Here is a 14,516-nt window from a genome sequence, read left to right as displayed (position 1 = left end):
CCATACTCTTTAATGCAGAGATATTGTGCTAGGCACCTACTTCAAGAAAGTCAATGGGATATTGTTGGAAAGGTAAAGGATTTTCATAAGAAGAGTTTCAATCAGAATGCTGGGAACTATGGGCAGATTGCCACACTGAAACTTCTCTGTTTCCTTATGGATCAGAGGAGCTGAAAGAAACAGTTTAGCTGAACTAGAAAAAGAAGAAAGACGGAATGTAGAAGAGAAGCTAGTCATCTATGAAGCTGGACTCTATAACTTGGTGGTATAAGGTGTCTGTTGACAGAAGCACAGAATTTCAGAAGTTGGAAGGGACCTCAGCAGCCAATTAGTACAATCTATACCCCAAAAGAATCACCATTACAACATCACTGACAAGTGGTCATACAATCTCAGCCTAAAGACCTCCACTGAAGGGGAATTCATTCGCTCACCAAGGCAGCTCATTCCATTTTCAGATAGTTCTAATTGTTAGAAAGTTCTTCCTCACATCAAACCTAAATTTGCTGCCTGCAAATTCTGCTCACTGCCCCTAATGTTGTCCTCTGAGGCCAAGCACACCACATCTAATATGATCTGCATGAGGGGCTTTCAGACACTTGAAGACAGCCACTGTGTCCCTGTGAGCCTTCATTTCTCCATATTGAATGTGCCAACCTCCTTCAATGGATCCCCATAAGGCAATGACTCCATTCTGCTTTCCCTTCTCTGAATACTCTCCAGCTTCTGGATGTCCTTCCTAAAATGTGATCCGCAGAACAGAACACAACCCTTCACATGTAGTCTGAACATGGCAGTCAGTATACACACACACACACACACACACACACACACACACACACACACACTTGAATAGTGATGATTCCACTGGAAGGGGACCTTAGAGATTCTCTAGTCCCAATGCCCTCATTTTACAGATATGTGGAGAGGGAATTAGTTTGCTCATGGGTACACAATTAATTACTAACAGATATGGGACCAGAATACAAGCTCCTAACACATAGTTTAGTGCCTTTTCATATGTAAGTATATATGTATGTGTACATGTTTATATATGCATGTATATATGAATGTATATGTAAATACACATATAATTTATAACATACAATTATAATAAAGCAATACAACAATGTTTACAGTACAGTAGAGTACATATTTATGATTATAATAAAGCAATACAACAATGTTTACAGTACAGTAGAGTACATATTTATGATTATATAATATGATATATTTATAATACATGCAACATATCATATTTACAAATATGTACATGTAACAGAATTCTATCTGCTAGTGGAATTATGTAATAAGATAACACATAATATTTGCATGGTATATCATATTTATAATCTTGGATACAATATAATATATGATTATGTTATATATACACATATAATTATTATATTATATATGCATATTGTAAGTATGTGGTGGTATAATAGAAAATGCACTAAATTATGTGTTAGGAGCCTACATTCTGGACCCAGATCTGCTAATAATTAACTGTGTGCCCATAAGCAAGCTACTTCCTTTCTCTGGGTATCTGTAAAATGGGAGCAATGGGACTAGACAGTCAGGTCCCTTCATAGTCCTGAGTTTAAAAATTATCACAAGGCAATAATTCAATCCAAAAAACACTAAATGCCTACACTTAGTAGAATGAAAAAAGAGAGAGAGAGAGAGAGAGAAATAGTCCCTACCTTCAAGGAGGCAAATTCCTGATGGTGGTGATGTAGATACAAAGTAAATATAAAGTAATGGGGTGAAGGAGATCACTAACAGCTGGGGGACCAGGAGAATCATTTGTATAGGCAATAGTTTCTTTACCGAAGGGAGCTGGGGGTTCCAAGAAGCACAAGGGAGAAAGTAGACCATTACAGGCATGGCAAACAGCCTGAGCAAAGACACAGAGGTAGGAGATAGATGTCATGTATGAAGAAGAAGAAGGTCAGTTTGCTTAGACCAGAGTGTATTTGGGGAACTAACATAAAAAAAAAATTTATAAAAGTAGGCTGGAACCAGATTGTGCAATGCTTTAAAGGCTAAACAAAGGAGTCTATTTTATCTCAGTGGCAACAGGAAAACATTGAAGCTTCCTGAACAGGGAAATGACATAAGTGACATGATCTGAATGCTCTAAGATTATTTTGGCAATAGAGCATGGATTAAAGAAAATGGAGGGGTAGCTAGGTGGTGCAGTAGATAGAGCACCGGCCCTTAAGTCAGGAGGACCTAAGTTCAAATCTGGCCTCAGATACTTGACACTTACTAGGTGTGTGACCCTGGACAAGTCATTTAACCCAATTGCCCTAGCAAAAACAAACATAAACAAAGGAAATGGAGGCATATAACCTGGAGAACAGAAGACTGGGGGTTTGGGGGAGGGAGCAGCACAGGATAGCTTTCTTTAAGTACCCGTCATGAGAAGTTGGGATTAGATATATGTTTTATCTTTGTTTTGATATAGAGGAAAAACTAACAATTACACCTAAGAGTGCAGAGGGGTGGTAGTGAGTTCCCACCATCAGAAGTCTTCACTTCAATCAAAGGCTGGACAACCTTATCAGTTTGTTGGCAGTGGTCATTCTATCTTGAATGTGGGCTGGACTAGTTGGCCACTGAGCTTCTTCCAACTTTATGAAATTCTTCATAAAGAAGAAAAGTTTTTATTTTTCTTTTTTACCACATAAAGGAACTCTTTCCCCTCACACTCTTCTCCAGGTCTTCCCAAAGAAAATCTTAACAGAATGAGAATATTTCAGAGTTCAAGGCACTTCAGACCAGATGTAATCCAACCTATGCCTACCCAAAAATTCTCATTGCAACACACCTGAGTAGTCATCCAGGTTTTGTTAGAAACCCTCAAATAAGGAGGAACCCTACCATCTCCCTCTCTCTCTCTCTTTCAAAAAGACACATTTATTCGGTGTCATGAACAAATTACTATTACAATTGAAAACCAAGAGTGTGGATACAAAAAAATCTACATTAAAATCTTTTTTTTAATTTTTAAATTAATTAATTTATTTTAATTTATCAACAATCATTTCCATAAGCTTTAGAGTTTTAAATTTTTCTCCCCCACCTTCCCCACCTCCCTCCCAAGATAGTGCACAATCTGATATAGGCTATACATATACATTCCTATTAAACATATTTTCACATTAGTCATGTTGTAAGAAAGAATTAGAACCAATAGAAGGAACCACAAGAAAGAGGAAACAAAAAAAAATTTTTTTTAATGTTAAATGCTTTCCATAGACAAGAAGCTATGGAAATTGAGAGGATTTCCATCAACTGGGGAATGCCTGAACAAGTTGTTGTATAAGATTGTGATGGAAGGCTATTGCGTTATAAGAAATGATGAGCAAGTGGCAGCTAGATGGTGCAGTGGATAGAGCACCAGCCCTGAAGTCAGGAGGACCTGAGTTCAAATCCAGCCTCAGACCAAACACTTGTCACTAACTAGCTGTGTGACCCTGAGCAAGTCACTTAACCACAATTGCCTTAAAAAAAAAAAAAAAGAAAAGAAATGATGAGCAGAATACTCTCAGAAAAACTTGGAAAGATTTATGTGAACTGATGCAAAGTGAAAAGAGCAGAACCAGAAAAATACTGTACACAGTAACAGCAATATTGTATGATGATCAACTGTGAATAACTTAGCTATTCCCAGCAATACAATGGTCCAAGACAATTCTGAAGGACTGATGGTGAAAGGTGCTGTCCATCTCCAGAGAAAGAACTTGTGGAGCCTGAATGCAGATCAAAGATACTTTTTCTTTACTTTCTTTATTTTTCTTGTTTTTTTTTCTTTTCTTTTACAGCATGACTTACATGGAAATGTGTTTTGCATGACTACACATGTATAAGCTATGTCAAATTGCTTGCCTTCTCAATAAGGTGAGGAGAGGGGAAGGAGAGAATTTGGAATTCAAAATTCGAGAAAAGAATGTTAAAATTATTTTTACATGTAATTGGGAAATATGAAATATTAAATTGAAAAAAGAAAAGAAACTAAAATAACCTGCTATACAATTTACTCACAAATACAGTCTTGAAGATTTTACACAAAAAGTAACATGTCTTCTTGTAGCAGATAGGCCCTGCCACCTTGACTTTTGTCCTGCCCCTGGACTTAGATGACTCTGGAAGAGAGTGAGGCTGATAATTTTGTGTCTCACTTAAATCCAATTTACTCACAAGTCAAGACATCACCCATGATGTCATTGGTCCTCTTTGAAAAAGGGTGAACAAACCCAGCAACCCAGAACAAACTGAGTATAATCTTTCAGGGTAAAAAATGGACATTCAGTGAAATCGGGGACTTTCAAGCATTCCTGAGGAAAAGACCAGAGGTGAATAGAAAATGTGACCTTCAAATACAAGACTCAAGTGAAACATAGAAGAGGTAAACAGGAAAGAGAAATCATAAGAGACTTATTAAGGTTGAACTGTTTACATTCCTGCAGGGAAAGATGATATTTGTAACTCATGACTCCTTTGTCAGTATTAGGGTAGTGGGAGGGAAAAAAACTATATGATTGTATAGATAGAGGACACAGGGTGAGTTGAAGATGAAGGGGTGATATCTGGAAAATAAAATTAAGGGGTTAGAGAGGATTAACTGAGAGAAGGAGAAAGGGAGAAAGAGAATGGGGTAAATTATCTCACATGAAACAGACAAGAAAAGGCTTTTACAGAAGAGGGGAAATGGGGGAAGGTAAGAGGGAATGAGTGAATCTTATTCTCATAGGATTTGACTTAAGGAGGGAATAACATTCACAATGGGGTATGAAAATCTATCTTACCCTACAGGAAAATAAGAGGGGGAGGGGACAAGAGAGCAGGGGGTTGATAGAGGGGAGGGCAGATTGGGGGAGGGGATAATCAAAAGCAAACACTTCTGGGGAGGGACAGGGTCAAAAGAGAGAATAGAATAGATGGGGGGTGGGATAGGATGAAGGGAAATATACTTAGTTTTTCACAACATGACTACTACGGAAGTGTTTTGCATGACTACACATCTTTAACCTGTATTGAGATGCTTGCCTTTTCAATGAGGGCAGGTGGGGAGGGAGGAAGGGAGAATATTTGTAACCCAAAGTTTTAAAAACACAAGTTAAAAATTTAAAAAAAAAAAAAAAAAAAGGATGAACAAGGGCAGCTAGGTGAGGCAGTGGATAAAGCACTGGCCCTCCAGTCAGGAGGATCTGAGTTCAAATCCGGCCTCAGACACATAATACTTCCTAACTGTGAGACTCTGGGTAAGTCACTTAACCTCAATTGCCTCATTTAAAAAAAAAAAAAAGAAAAAGAAAAAGGATGAACAACAACAGGCCCGGCCACCACTATGTTTGAGCTCACAAATCTGCTATAACCTATAGTTTCCTTATTGCTTCTCTGGTTCTTCTCTCCTAAGATTTGTTTCCTAATTTTCTACCACTGCTGTAACTACTAGTACTATTGGAACCATCAGCCATCTTGGGTATGTGGTTTGGTAAACTGGTGGCCTCATCTTAAGAGTCAGAGATCCTGCCTCCAAAGTTTCCTCCCTTCCTGAGACTAAAGTCTGAAGAGATTGCTGTAGTTGCCAAAATCATTGTAGCTTCCACCACATCCAAAGTTGATTCCATCATTGCCAAATCCATTGCAATCACCCCCACTTCTACTATATCCTCCACCACCATCACTGTGGCCAAAACCAGCACAACCACCAAAGTTTTCATCATACCCAAAGTTATCATCTCCACCAAAGCCACCTCCAAAGTTCCCAGAACCATTTCAACTTCTTTAACTAGATGAAACACTGAATATTTCTTCCTTAGATAAGGCTTTTTTTACTTCAAAGTTGTGGCCATTCACAGTATGGTATTTTTGAATGACTTATCCACAGTTACAGTCATCAAAAAAAGCAAAGCTCCTGCTCTGGCCATGGCCTTGGCCAGTCATTATTTCAATCACTTCCATCTTTTCATACTGTTCAAAGTAGTCTTTTAAGTGGTTCTCCTTAGTGCCTTCCTTAATATTACCCACAAAAATCTCTTTCACTGTTTAAGTGGGCACCTGGTTTTGGGAATCCTCTCTAGAAACAGCTCTCTTTGGTTCAGCAACTCTGCAATCAACTTTGTGAGGTCTTGCATTCATGGTACATCTTTCTTTTCCTTTTTTTAAAAAAAATTATTTATTTATTTTTAGTTTTCAACATTCACTTTCACAAGATTTTGAGTTCCAAATTTTCTCCCAAGCTCTCTCCTCCCCTCACCCCAGGACAGTGTGCATTCTGAATACCTCTTCTACCAATCTGCCCTCCCTTCAATTACTGCCCCCCCATCCCCTATCCCTTCTATTTTCCTGTAGGGCAGGATAGACATCTTTCTTTACCTCTGTGGCACAGATAACAAAACCAACACCCCTGGAACGCTCAGTACTTGGATCCCTCCTACTACCACACATTCCAAGCATGCTCTGTGGCTCAAAATGGCTCCATAAACTCTCATCTGTCATCTTGAAGTTCAAGCCTCCAATGAAGAGTTTTTGCAGCTGCTCTGGCTCCTGAGGACTCTGACTTCAACATGGCCGGAGTGGTCAAGACAGACACTTGGGTGATGCTTCTTTGATGGTATCAAGGACAGAAAGCAGAACCCACTGTCTCTTGATGCAGCCCATTCTACTTCTTTTGAGCACCTCTGTGGATGAGGAAGCTTTTCATTCTGCCAACCTACATTTGCCTCTTGCAACTTTAACCCATCATTATTCCTAGTTCTACCCTAGAAACCAAACAAAGCAAGTCTTAGCCCTCTTCTCCTTAACAGACCTTCTATGACTTGGCTATCATGTTCCCTACCCCTCAAGTCTCTTCTCCAGGCTAAACATGCTAAGTTTTTCTTCAGCCATCATAAGTCAAATTAACCACCATTTATTAAACACTTTCTATGTGCACTGCTCCAAGTGCTCATGATATCCCTCTCTGAATTCTAGTGCCTCCCCTCTGTCATTTCTTATTTATCCTATATATAGAACTCTGTGTGTGTGTGTATGTGTGTGTGTGTTCATTTGCATATTGTCTCTCCCATTAGATGTAAGCTTCTTAAGGGCAGGGACTGTCTTTTTGAATCTTTTTTTTAATCCCCAGAACTTAGCAAAGTGCATGGCACAGTAGGCACTTAAGAAATGTTTACTGATTTTTTAAAATACAAGCAAAACAGACAGTCCCTGCCTTCAGGGAGCTTACATTCTAATGGGGGAAGATGACACATAAAAAGGAGCTGAGAAGGGGGTGAGGGTATAGTACAGTCCTGAGGAGAGTCAGTAGTACAACCAAGAGAGGAATAAAGACATAGTTGTCCGGGGCCTCTTCCCTAAAATGAAGGTTCTGGAAGGAACTAGCCAATCATAGGGAAAGGCCACAGGAAAGAAGGGTACTTCCAACATGAGAGAGAGTCCGGGGATAGAGTGAGCACCCAGAGTAAAGAGCTTTCTATGGCATATTAGAGAAAGTCCTTGTGGAGATGAAGATGTTCTGTTTCAACAGAACAGTCTGGAAAGAAATGAAAGGCAAATGGAATTCTCTTGAGGCACTACAGCGTTCTGATTGCCCTCTTCTGGTTGCTCTCTAATCTACAGATGCAGCACCTAGAATGGAACACGACACTCCAGATGTGATCTCTACAGTAAACTAGGGGCACAATACAGTGGGACCATTACCTCCCTAGTCCTGGACATCATGCCTCTTGATAGAGATGAAGATGGTGCTTGCTTTCTTGGCTGCTATTTTCTACTCCTAACTATAGTCCACCAAAACTGTGATTCCACAATATCCACATGCATTTTAACCTATGTATCATTCAAGTATCAGTTTCACACAATTCCAGATAGCTGAGTTTATCTGTGAACTCCCTCCCACCCTGCTTCAATACCATACTGCAACTGAAGGCTCTTCCAAGATTTTGTAAAAGGCAACATAGTCATGGTCCTGTGGGAGGGCTGGCCGCCAAGTCCTTGAGGGTAGTTTGGAAATATAAATGCTAGCACTTGAAGACAAACAGGCATTGTTTATGTTTCCCCAAAGCATATCTAGTTGGGTGAGTCCACAGAAGGAGCCTAAAATTAGAAAACCTTTTTTTAATACCACTTCCTAAATATTGCAACTTGAAGGTGGCCTGGTCTAATTGCATGGCTCATGCAGGCTGACTGCCTTTCATATACAGTATGAAAATGAACCATTATTAGGATATGCACTTGGCCTAGGTACTCTATGCATACTTAGTAAATGCTACTGGAATTGTTTTGGTTTTTCCTCTGTAGTAGTGAGAAGCTGTATTGTCATTCAGTCTTTATCTGATTTCCTCAGTCCTTTTTGATCAGTGGTTCCCACCTTCAAGAAAACTACCTGGGGTTAGGGTTGCCGGACAATAGGTGCTTTGAATTGTACACTACTGAATTAGTAGACATAAAATCAAAAGGTCCTTTAATTTTAAAGAGTTGAAAAAAAAATTCAACCCCATAATTCTATAGATGAATAAAATGAGGCAGAGAGAGAAGAGGTAATCTGCTCAAAGTCACACAACTGGGATTAGTGACAATGCCAGGATGAGAACCTAGGTCACTTAACCCCTGGATCTGTGCCCTTTCTACTATAATATCTTGTCCATCCTTATGCAAGAAAAGATCAGAAAGAGAAAGGAACTGGCCGGTTTCTTTGTGAGCTTACAGAGCGCTATAGAAGAACCAAACATTCACTGTCGTACATTTTCCAAGAGTTAAGATTTATTTCAGTTGCCATGAATGGATCTGTTAACATGTTAAAGGGAAAGCAATCTATTTAAATTATTTAGAAATATATAGAGGAAAAAATAAAAATTACAAATAAAGAATCAAAGGTAAAATGAACTCAGGTATATAAACTTTGGGCTGGTTTTGAATTTACGATAAGTCCTAGGGCTGTCCTGGGAGTTTAGATCCAAGCCTATGGGACTCATTCCAGTCTAGCTCTGCCTTGGAAGAGCCAGTCCATATCTAGTCAGGATTATCCCAGTTTGGTGAATTCTCCAGGTTTTGTACTGACAATAAGGGAAAGGTCTCAAAATTTAAAAAAAAAAAGAAAAGGAAAAGATATACATACATGAATGGGATCCTCCCAGAATTAGCTTTCAGAGGTACAGGTTAGAGGGTTTAATCAGCCTACATCAGGAAGATGCATGCTTTGAGCCTATACAGTAACCCATGGCTCAGCTATCAACAGCCCAAACTTATTCAGCACACAATCACACCAGGGCTATTCAGCAACCACATCCAACAATTTGCTTATCTGCTTCTTCAATTTACATGTACCTAGTGTGTAGTAAGGGTCACTGACAGTCAAGTGACAATACGCAACAACCAGCACCAGTTAAACCGCTGCCTTACACTTTGTAACTGAGAAAGAAACTGAAAATTCAGAAATCCTCGTTCTTTCTCTCCTCTCCATTTGGCCCTATCTTCTTTGTCTTCTAGGACTGAAAGAGACTACTTTATCTTTGTTCCCCCGTGAGGGTAGGCTCTCAGATCACTAGTACGTGTACACACACACACACACACACAAAAGCAGGGCAATTAAAAAAAAAACTTATTTCCTCCTACCCACTTTCTGAACTTCCAACCCACCCTCTACCACCCAACTTTAAAATAATCATCATAGTAAAGGGGAAAAGAAAGAGGGAAAAGAGAGAAAATAAAATTTTAAAGTTAAATAAAATAAAAAGAATGACTCACTAGGCCAATTCCTTCAAGAGTGGAAAGAAAGGTGACAGCAGAATCAGAGTTGGAAGGGTCCTCCAGAGCGACGGAGAACAGCTTGTACCTGACAGAGAATTCCTTCCTCCAACATCCCTATAAGATGATCATCCATCCTTAACTGGAAGGCCTCTCATGAGGGGGAACCCACTGCCTCCCGAGGCAGCCCATCACACTTTTGGATGGCTCTAACTGGGAAGACATTTTTCTTTGTACTAGGCCTAAATTTACTTCTTGGAAACCTATAGCCATTGCTCTTTGGGGCCAAGAACAAAATGTCAGATCCTTCTACATAACAATCTTTCAAATACAATTCATTTAAATTAAATCAGTCATGATTAAATATATGTCCCTGCTTTCAGTACAGAGTTTGGGGACTGGGGGGACTAGGGGTGTGGAATATGCTAAATCCCATCAGACCAGCTTGCTGGAAAACTGGTTTTCTTTAAATGTTTTTCTGTGTTATGAGGAAGGGTGCAACAAAAAGGTTAGTTTAAGAGAAAGTCACTGTAGTGTATATATAAGGAGAAGGCAGCAATACTTCTTAAAATAAACTCAATTAATCAAGTAACCTTATATTTTCTGAGCATCTATCTGACCACAGATAGACATCGTGAAGAACAGAAAAACATATGACATGGCCTCTTGTGTCAAGGACTAACATCACATAAGTTCATATATGATAATACTCTAAAATTGAAAAATGTGTGTATGTTCAGTCTTTTCTGATTCTTTGTGACCCCATTTGGAGTTTTCTTGGCAAAGATACTGGAATGATTTGTCATTTCCTTCTCCACCTCACTTTATAGATGAGGAAACTGAGGCAACGAAGGTTAAGTGACTTGCCCAGGGTCACACAGCTAGTATCTGAGGTGAGATTTGAACTCAGGAAGATAAGTCTTCTTGACTCCAGGTCTCACACTCTATCTATTGTGCCACCTAGCTGCCCAAAACCAAAGTAGCCAGAATGTATGTGGCAGAGAGTAAGTGCTCTCTTTCAGGCAGCCAGTTGGCTCAGTGGATAGAGTGCTAAACCCAAGTTCAAATTCTGCCTCTGACACTTAGCATCTGTGTGACTCCTGGGCAATTCATATAACCTCTCTCAGCCTCATTTTCCTCATCTGTAAAATGGGGATAATAATAGCACCTATTTCACAGGGTTGTTGTGAGGATCAAGTGAGATAACATATGCAAAAACATTTTGCAAACCTTAAAATGCTATGTAAATGTTAGCTCTAAGAGGTCAGGAAATGAGATCAGTGTTGGCTGGAGTTTTCTTGGTAGGAAGGCTTCGTAGAGGAAGTACAAGTAGAAGGTGTGAGGGAGTAGAATTTGGATAGGAAGAGTTGAAAGTGGAACACATTCCTGGAAGGTGCCAAGAATACACGACAGAATGAAAGACAAATGGCTTCCACTTATACTAGTTCATGGGAGACTTCAAGATAGCTTACAGCTTTTAGCACTGGGTAAATGGGTGTGTGGGGCACCTAGGTGGTGCAGTAGATACAGTGCTAGACTTGACATCAGAAAGACTCATTTTCCTGAGTTCAAATCTGGCCTTACTAGCTGTGTGACCCTGGTCAAGTCACTTGATCCTGTCTGCCTCAGTCTCCTCACCTGTAAAATGAGCTGGAGACAGAAATGGCAAACTACTCCAGGATCTTTGCCAAGAAAACCCCAAAAAGGGGGTCACAAAGAATCAGAAACCACTAAACAAGAAGGGTGACTCAGGACGATCTTTCTCTGTTTTATACATCTATCTCTTCCATGAGACGATATTTTTAAGTCTCTGACACAGTTTTGTAGATGGATACTAAAAAACTGTCCTGATCTGCGATTTATTTTTATTGATTTTTGCCAGTTCCATCTCTTCTGATTATACTCTCCAGAAAATAAAGTACCACAAAGTTTCATTTCTCTCTGTTTTGAAGGATGCTTTAGAATCAGGGTTTACTTGAGGCAAAAGATCCATTGAGATTTATCCAGGTTTAACGCTTTTGTCTGGGTATTGTGAATGATGAGATCTGACACATTCAAGTATAGGACACTCAAAATCTAAAAGGTCCCATCTGCAGACCCATGATTAATTCCTGCAACTAATAGTTTTTGAACTACTTTGATGAGTATTTTAGAACTACTTTGAACTATACTACATATTTCAAACTTTTTTTTAATGATTTGGAACTACGAACTAAACCATCAAATTAGAACTTTTTTATTGTTATTATTTTAGCACCCTGCACGACTCACTCCTCTCCCCTACTTTTTTACCTTCTTTCCAAAGAAAATGGGTTGATAATTTTTTCCCCCTTTACATTTAAGTATATAGATTCAGATTATTCACTGGCAGGGTCTGGGCGGACAGCAATTCTAAAATGATTAAGGATTTATTTAACACAATGACTGGCGTTTCAAAACCTTAATGAGGTCTATTTGTTGCCCATGCCTTTCTAAGTGTGTTTGTTCTATGTCTTTTTTTTTTCCTATTGAAATTAAAATTAATTTCATCTTCAGAAAATTTATATAATTTCACAATACCTCATGGAGTGAGTGGCTTTGGAATATGAGACCTTTGGTTCAAATTTCAAGATATTTATTCCCTAGATGACCATATCCCCTTTCTCTCCTCTGACGTGGCCACCACCCTCGGGCCTGGACTGTTGTAATAGTTGATTGGTCTCCCTGCCTAAAACCTTTCCCCATTCAAATCCATCCTCCTCTCAGCTGCCAAACTGATCTTCCTAAAGCACAGATCTGATCATGTCACACATAACAATAAATTCCAGTGGACTCCTATTGCCTCCAGGATCAAATAAAAAATTCTCAATTTATTAAGTGTCCCCCATAACTTTCCAGTGCTCTTATACCTCTCTAATCTTCCCCCACCTCACCTCCCCGACACACTGAGATCAGTGACGTGGGTCTCTTTGCTGTTTCTTGCACAAGACAGTCCGTGTCTGGACTCCTGGTATTTTCACTCACTGTTCCCCACACCTGGAATTCTCTCCCTCCTCATATCCACCTTCTGGCTTCCTGTAAGACCCAGCTAAAAAAATTCCTCCTTCTACAAAAAGCCTTTCTCAATCCCCCTTAATTCTAGTCCCTTCCCTCTGTTGATTATCCCCATTTCAGTCTATGTTTATTATTTGTACATAGTTGTTTGCATGTTGTCTCCCTGGTTAAACTACAAACTCCATGAGAGCAGGGACTATCTTTTGCCTTTCTTTGCATTCCCAGCACTCAGAACAGTGCCAGGTATAAAGCAGGTGCTTAATGTTTATTGACTGACTGAAACAAATCATTCTACTTCTCTGGGTCTTAGGTTCTCATCTTTTGTTGTTGATGTTTTCGATCCTTCATTTTCAAAGAGGACCTATGACATCAAGAGGGTGACATCTTGACTTCAGTGTGAATTGGATTTAAGTGAGGCAAAGCTGTGCAGTCATCAAAAAAAACACAGGGGATACATTAGATGATTTATTTCAGGACCCCTTTACACTCTTAAAATTACTGAGAACCCTCCCAAAAAACTTTTGTTTATGCAATTAATCAATATTTACCATATTAAAAATTAAAATGACAGTATTATTATGGAAATTGTTTTGACCTTGTAGACTGCCTGAAAGAGTCTCAGGGACACCCAAGGGTCCCCAACAACACTTTGAGAACCGATGATTTATAAAAGCCCCTCCTATAAAGTCTATGAAGACTGGAGACCTCCTGGGTTATCACAAGATCAGGGCTTGTCATTACTGCTTTATCATGATTTGATTTGAAAGTAAAATATGCTTGTCTTCTCTTCAGAAACAAGCCAAAAAAGAGGAAGGAACCAAAGTTTTGGGCACCAGTAAGTAAAGGTGTGCTATATACAGCTTATGTTTCTATATAACCAAAGAAAAACTGTGAACAGGAACATTTACATGCTGAAATCATGCCCAAAGCCACCTTCACCGGGTAATTGAGACAAATGCATTTGGAAGTACAGGTGGTTCTTCAGTTGAATTATTCAGATAATTGCCTCATTTCCCTTTTTATTGTGATCAGATTCAGGGAAGCTTGCTATTGGTAAAGAATGTTAATTACCCTTTGTGGGATAAGATACAGATAATAAAGAATGGGCCAGCTGTGCTTTTCCCATTATGAAAAAGGTTGTTTCACTAGGGCTCTGCCTAAGGCTCACAGGTACTCTATTATGCATGCACATTGTCCTGCTCATGTTTCATGCCCCACATCCTCACTGCTATAGTGGACTGGCCCATCTTTCCGAAGCCTGGTTTTATGCTAGTTTTAAGGCTGTCGTCTGACCTCTAGTGGTAGTGAAGCTGTTCAGTTCACTGCAGGGAATGGTGGCTATGGTAAAAGAGTTTTCTTTTTTTTTTCCCCCAGAATGGTTACTCAGGTTGCTTAAATGGGAACAGGAGACCTCAAAGCAGGTTTACTTAGTCCTGAATCCTACTACAGCTGTTTTCAGCATTTGACCAGACAATAGTTTGATTTATGGTTTGCCTTTCTTACAAGCAATAATGCCAATATACCAAAATGTTCATAGTGACTTCTTTTGCAGCAGCAGCAAATAATCCCAAACAAAGTAGTTGTCTGTTGATTAGGAAATGGCTGAAAAATTGGGGTGTACGAATGTAAGGTAATATTCTTGCACCGTAAAAAACAAGCAATGGAAGAAACTCAGGGATACACAAAAAGACTTGTATGAACTGATGCAGGATGAAGCAGGCAGAAGC

At 39.4% G+C, this 14,516-nt stretch overlaps 1 protein-coding gene and 1 pseudogene across 6 annotated transcripts in view; both read right to left on the bottom strand.

Moving 5' to 3' along the window:
* Positions 1 to 14,516, bottom strand: part of NINL (ninein like) — a 184,330-nt gene that overhangs the window by 124,869 nt on the left and 44,945 nt on the right. Inside the window, exon 1 of one of the 6 annotated variants that reach the window (XM_027853949.1) lies at positions 1,704 to 1,763. The exons of the other annotated variants lie outside the window; for them this stretch is intronic. The gene's annotated coding sequence lies outside the window, so the exon portion shown is untranslated. Of the gene's footprint in view, positions 1 to 1,703; positions 1,764 to 14,516 lie in introns of those variants that run through there. 6 annotated transcript variants of the gene reach the window in all.
* On the bottom strand, positions 5,523 to 7,731 carry LOC114037064 (annotated as a pseudogene).

This window comes from Vombatus ursinus, unplaced genomic scaffold (genome assembly GCF_900497805.2).
Source record: "Vombatus ursinus unplaced genomic scaffold, bare-nosed wombat genome assembly UNPS02010219.1, whole genome shotgun sequence".
NCBI classification, from domain to species: domain Eukaryota; kingdom Metazoa; phylum Chordata; class Mammalia; order Diprotodontia; family Vombatidae; genus Vombatus; species Vombatus ursinus.
Note: the sequence above shows the minus strand (reverse complement) of the source record. Positions and strands in the feature narration are given on the sequence as shown.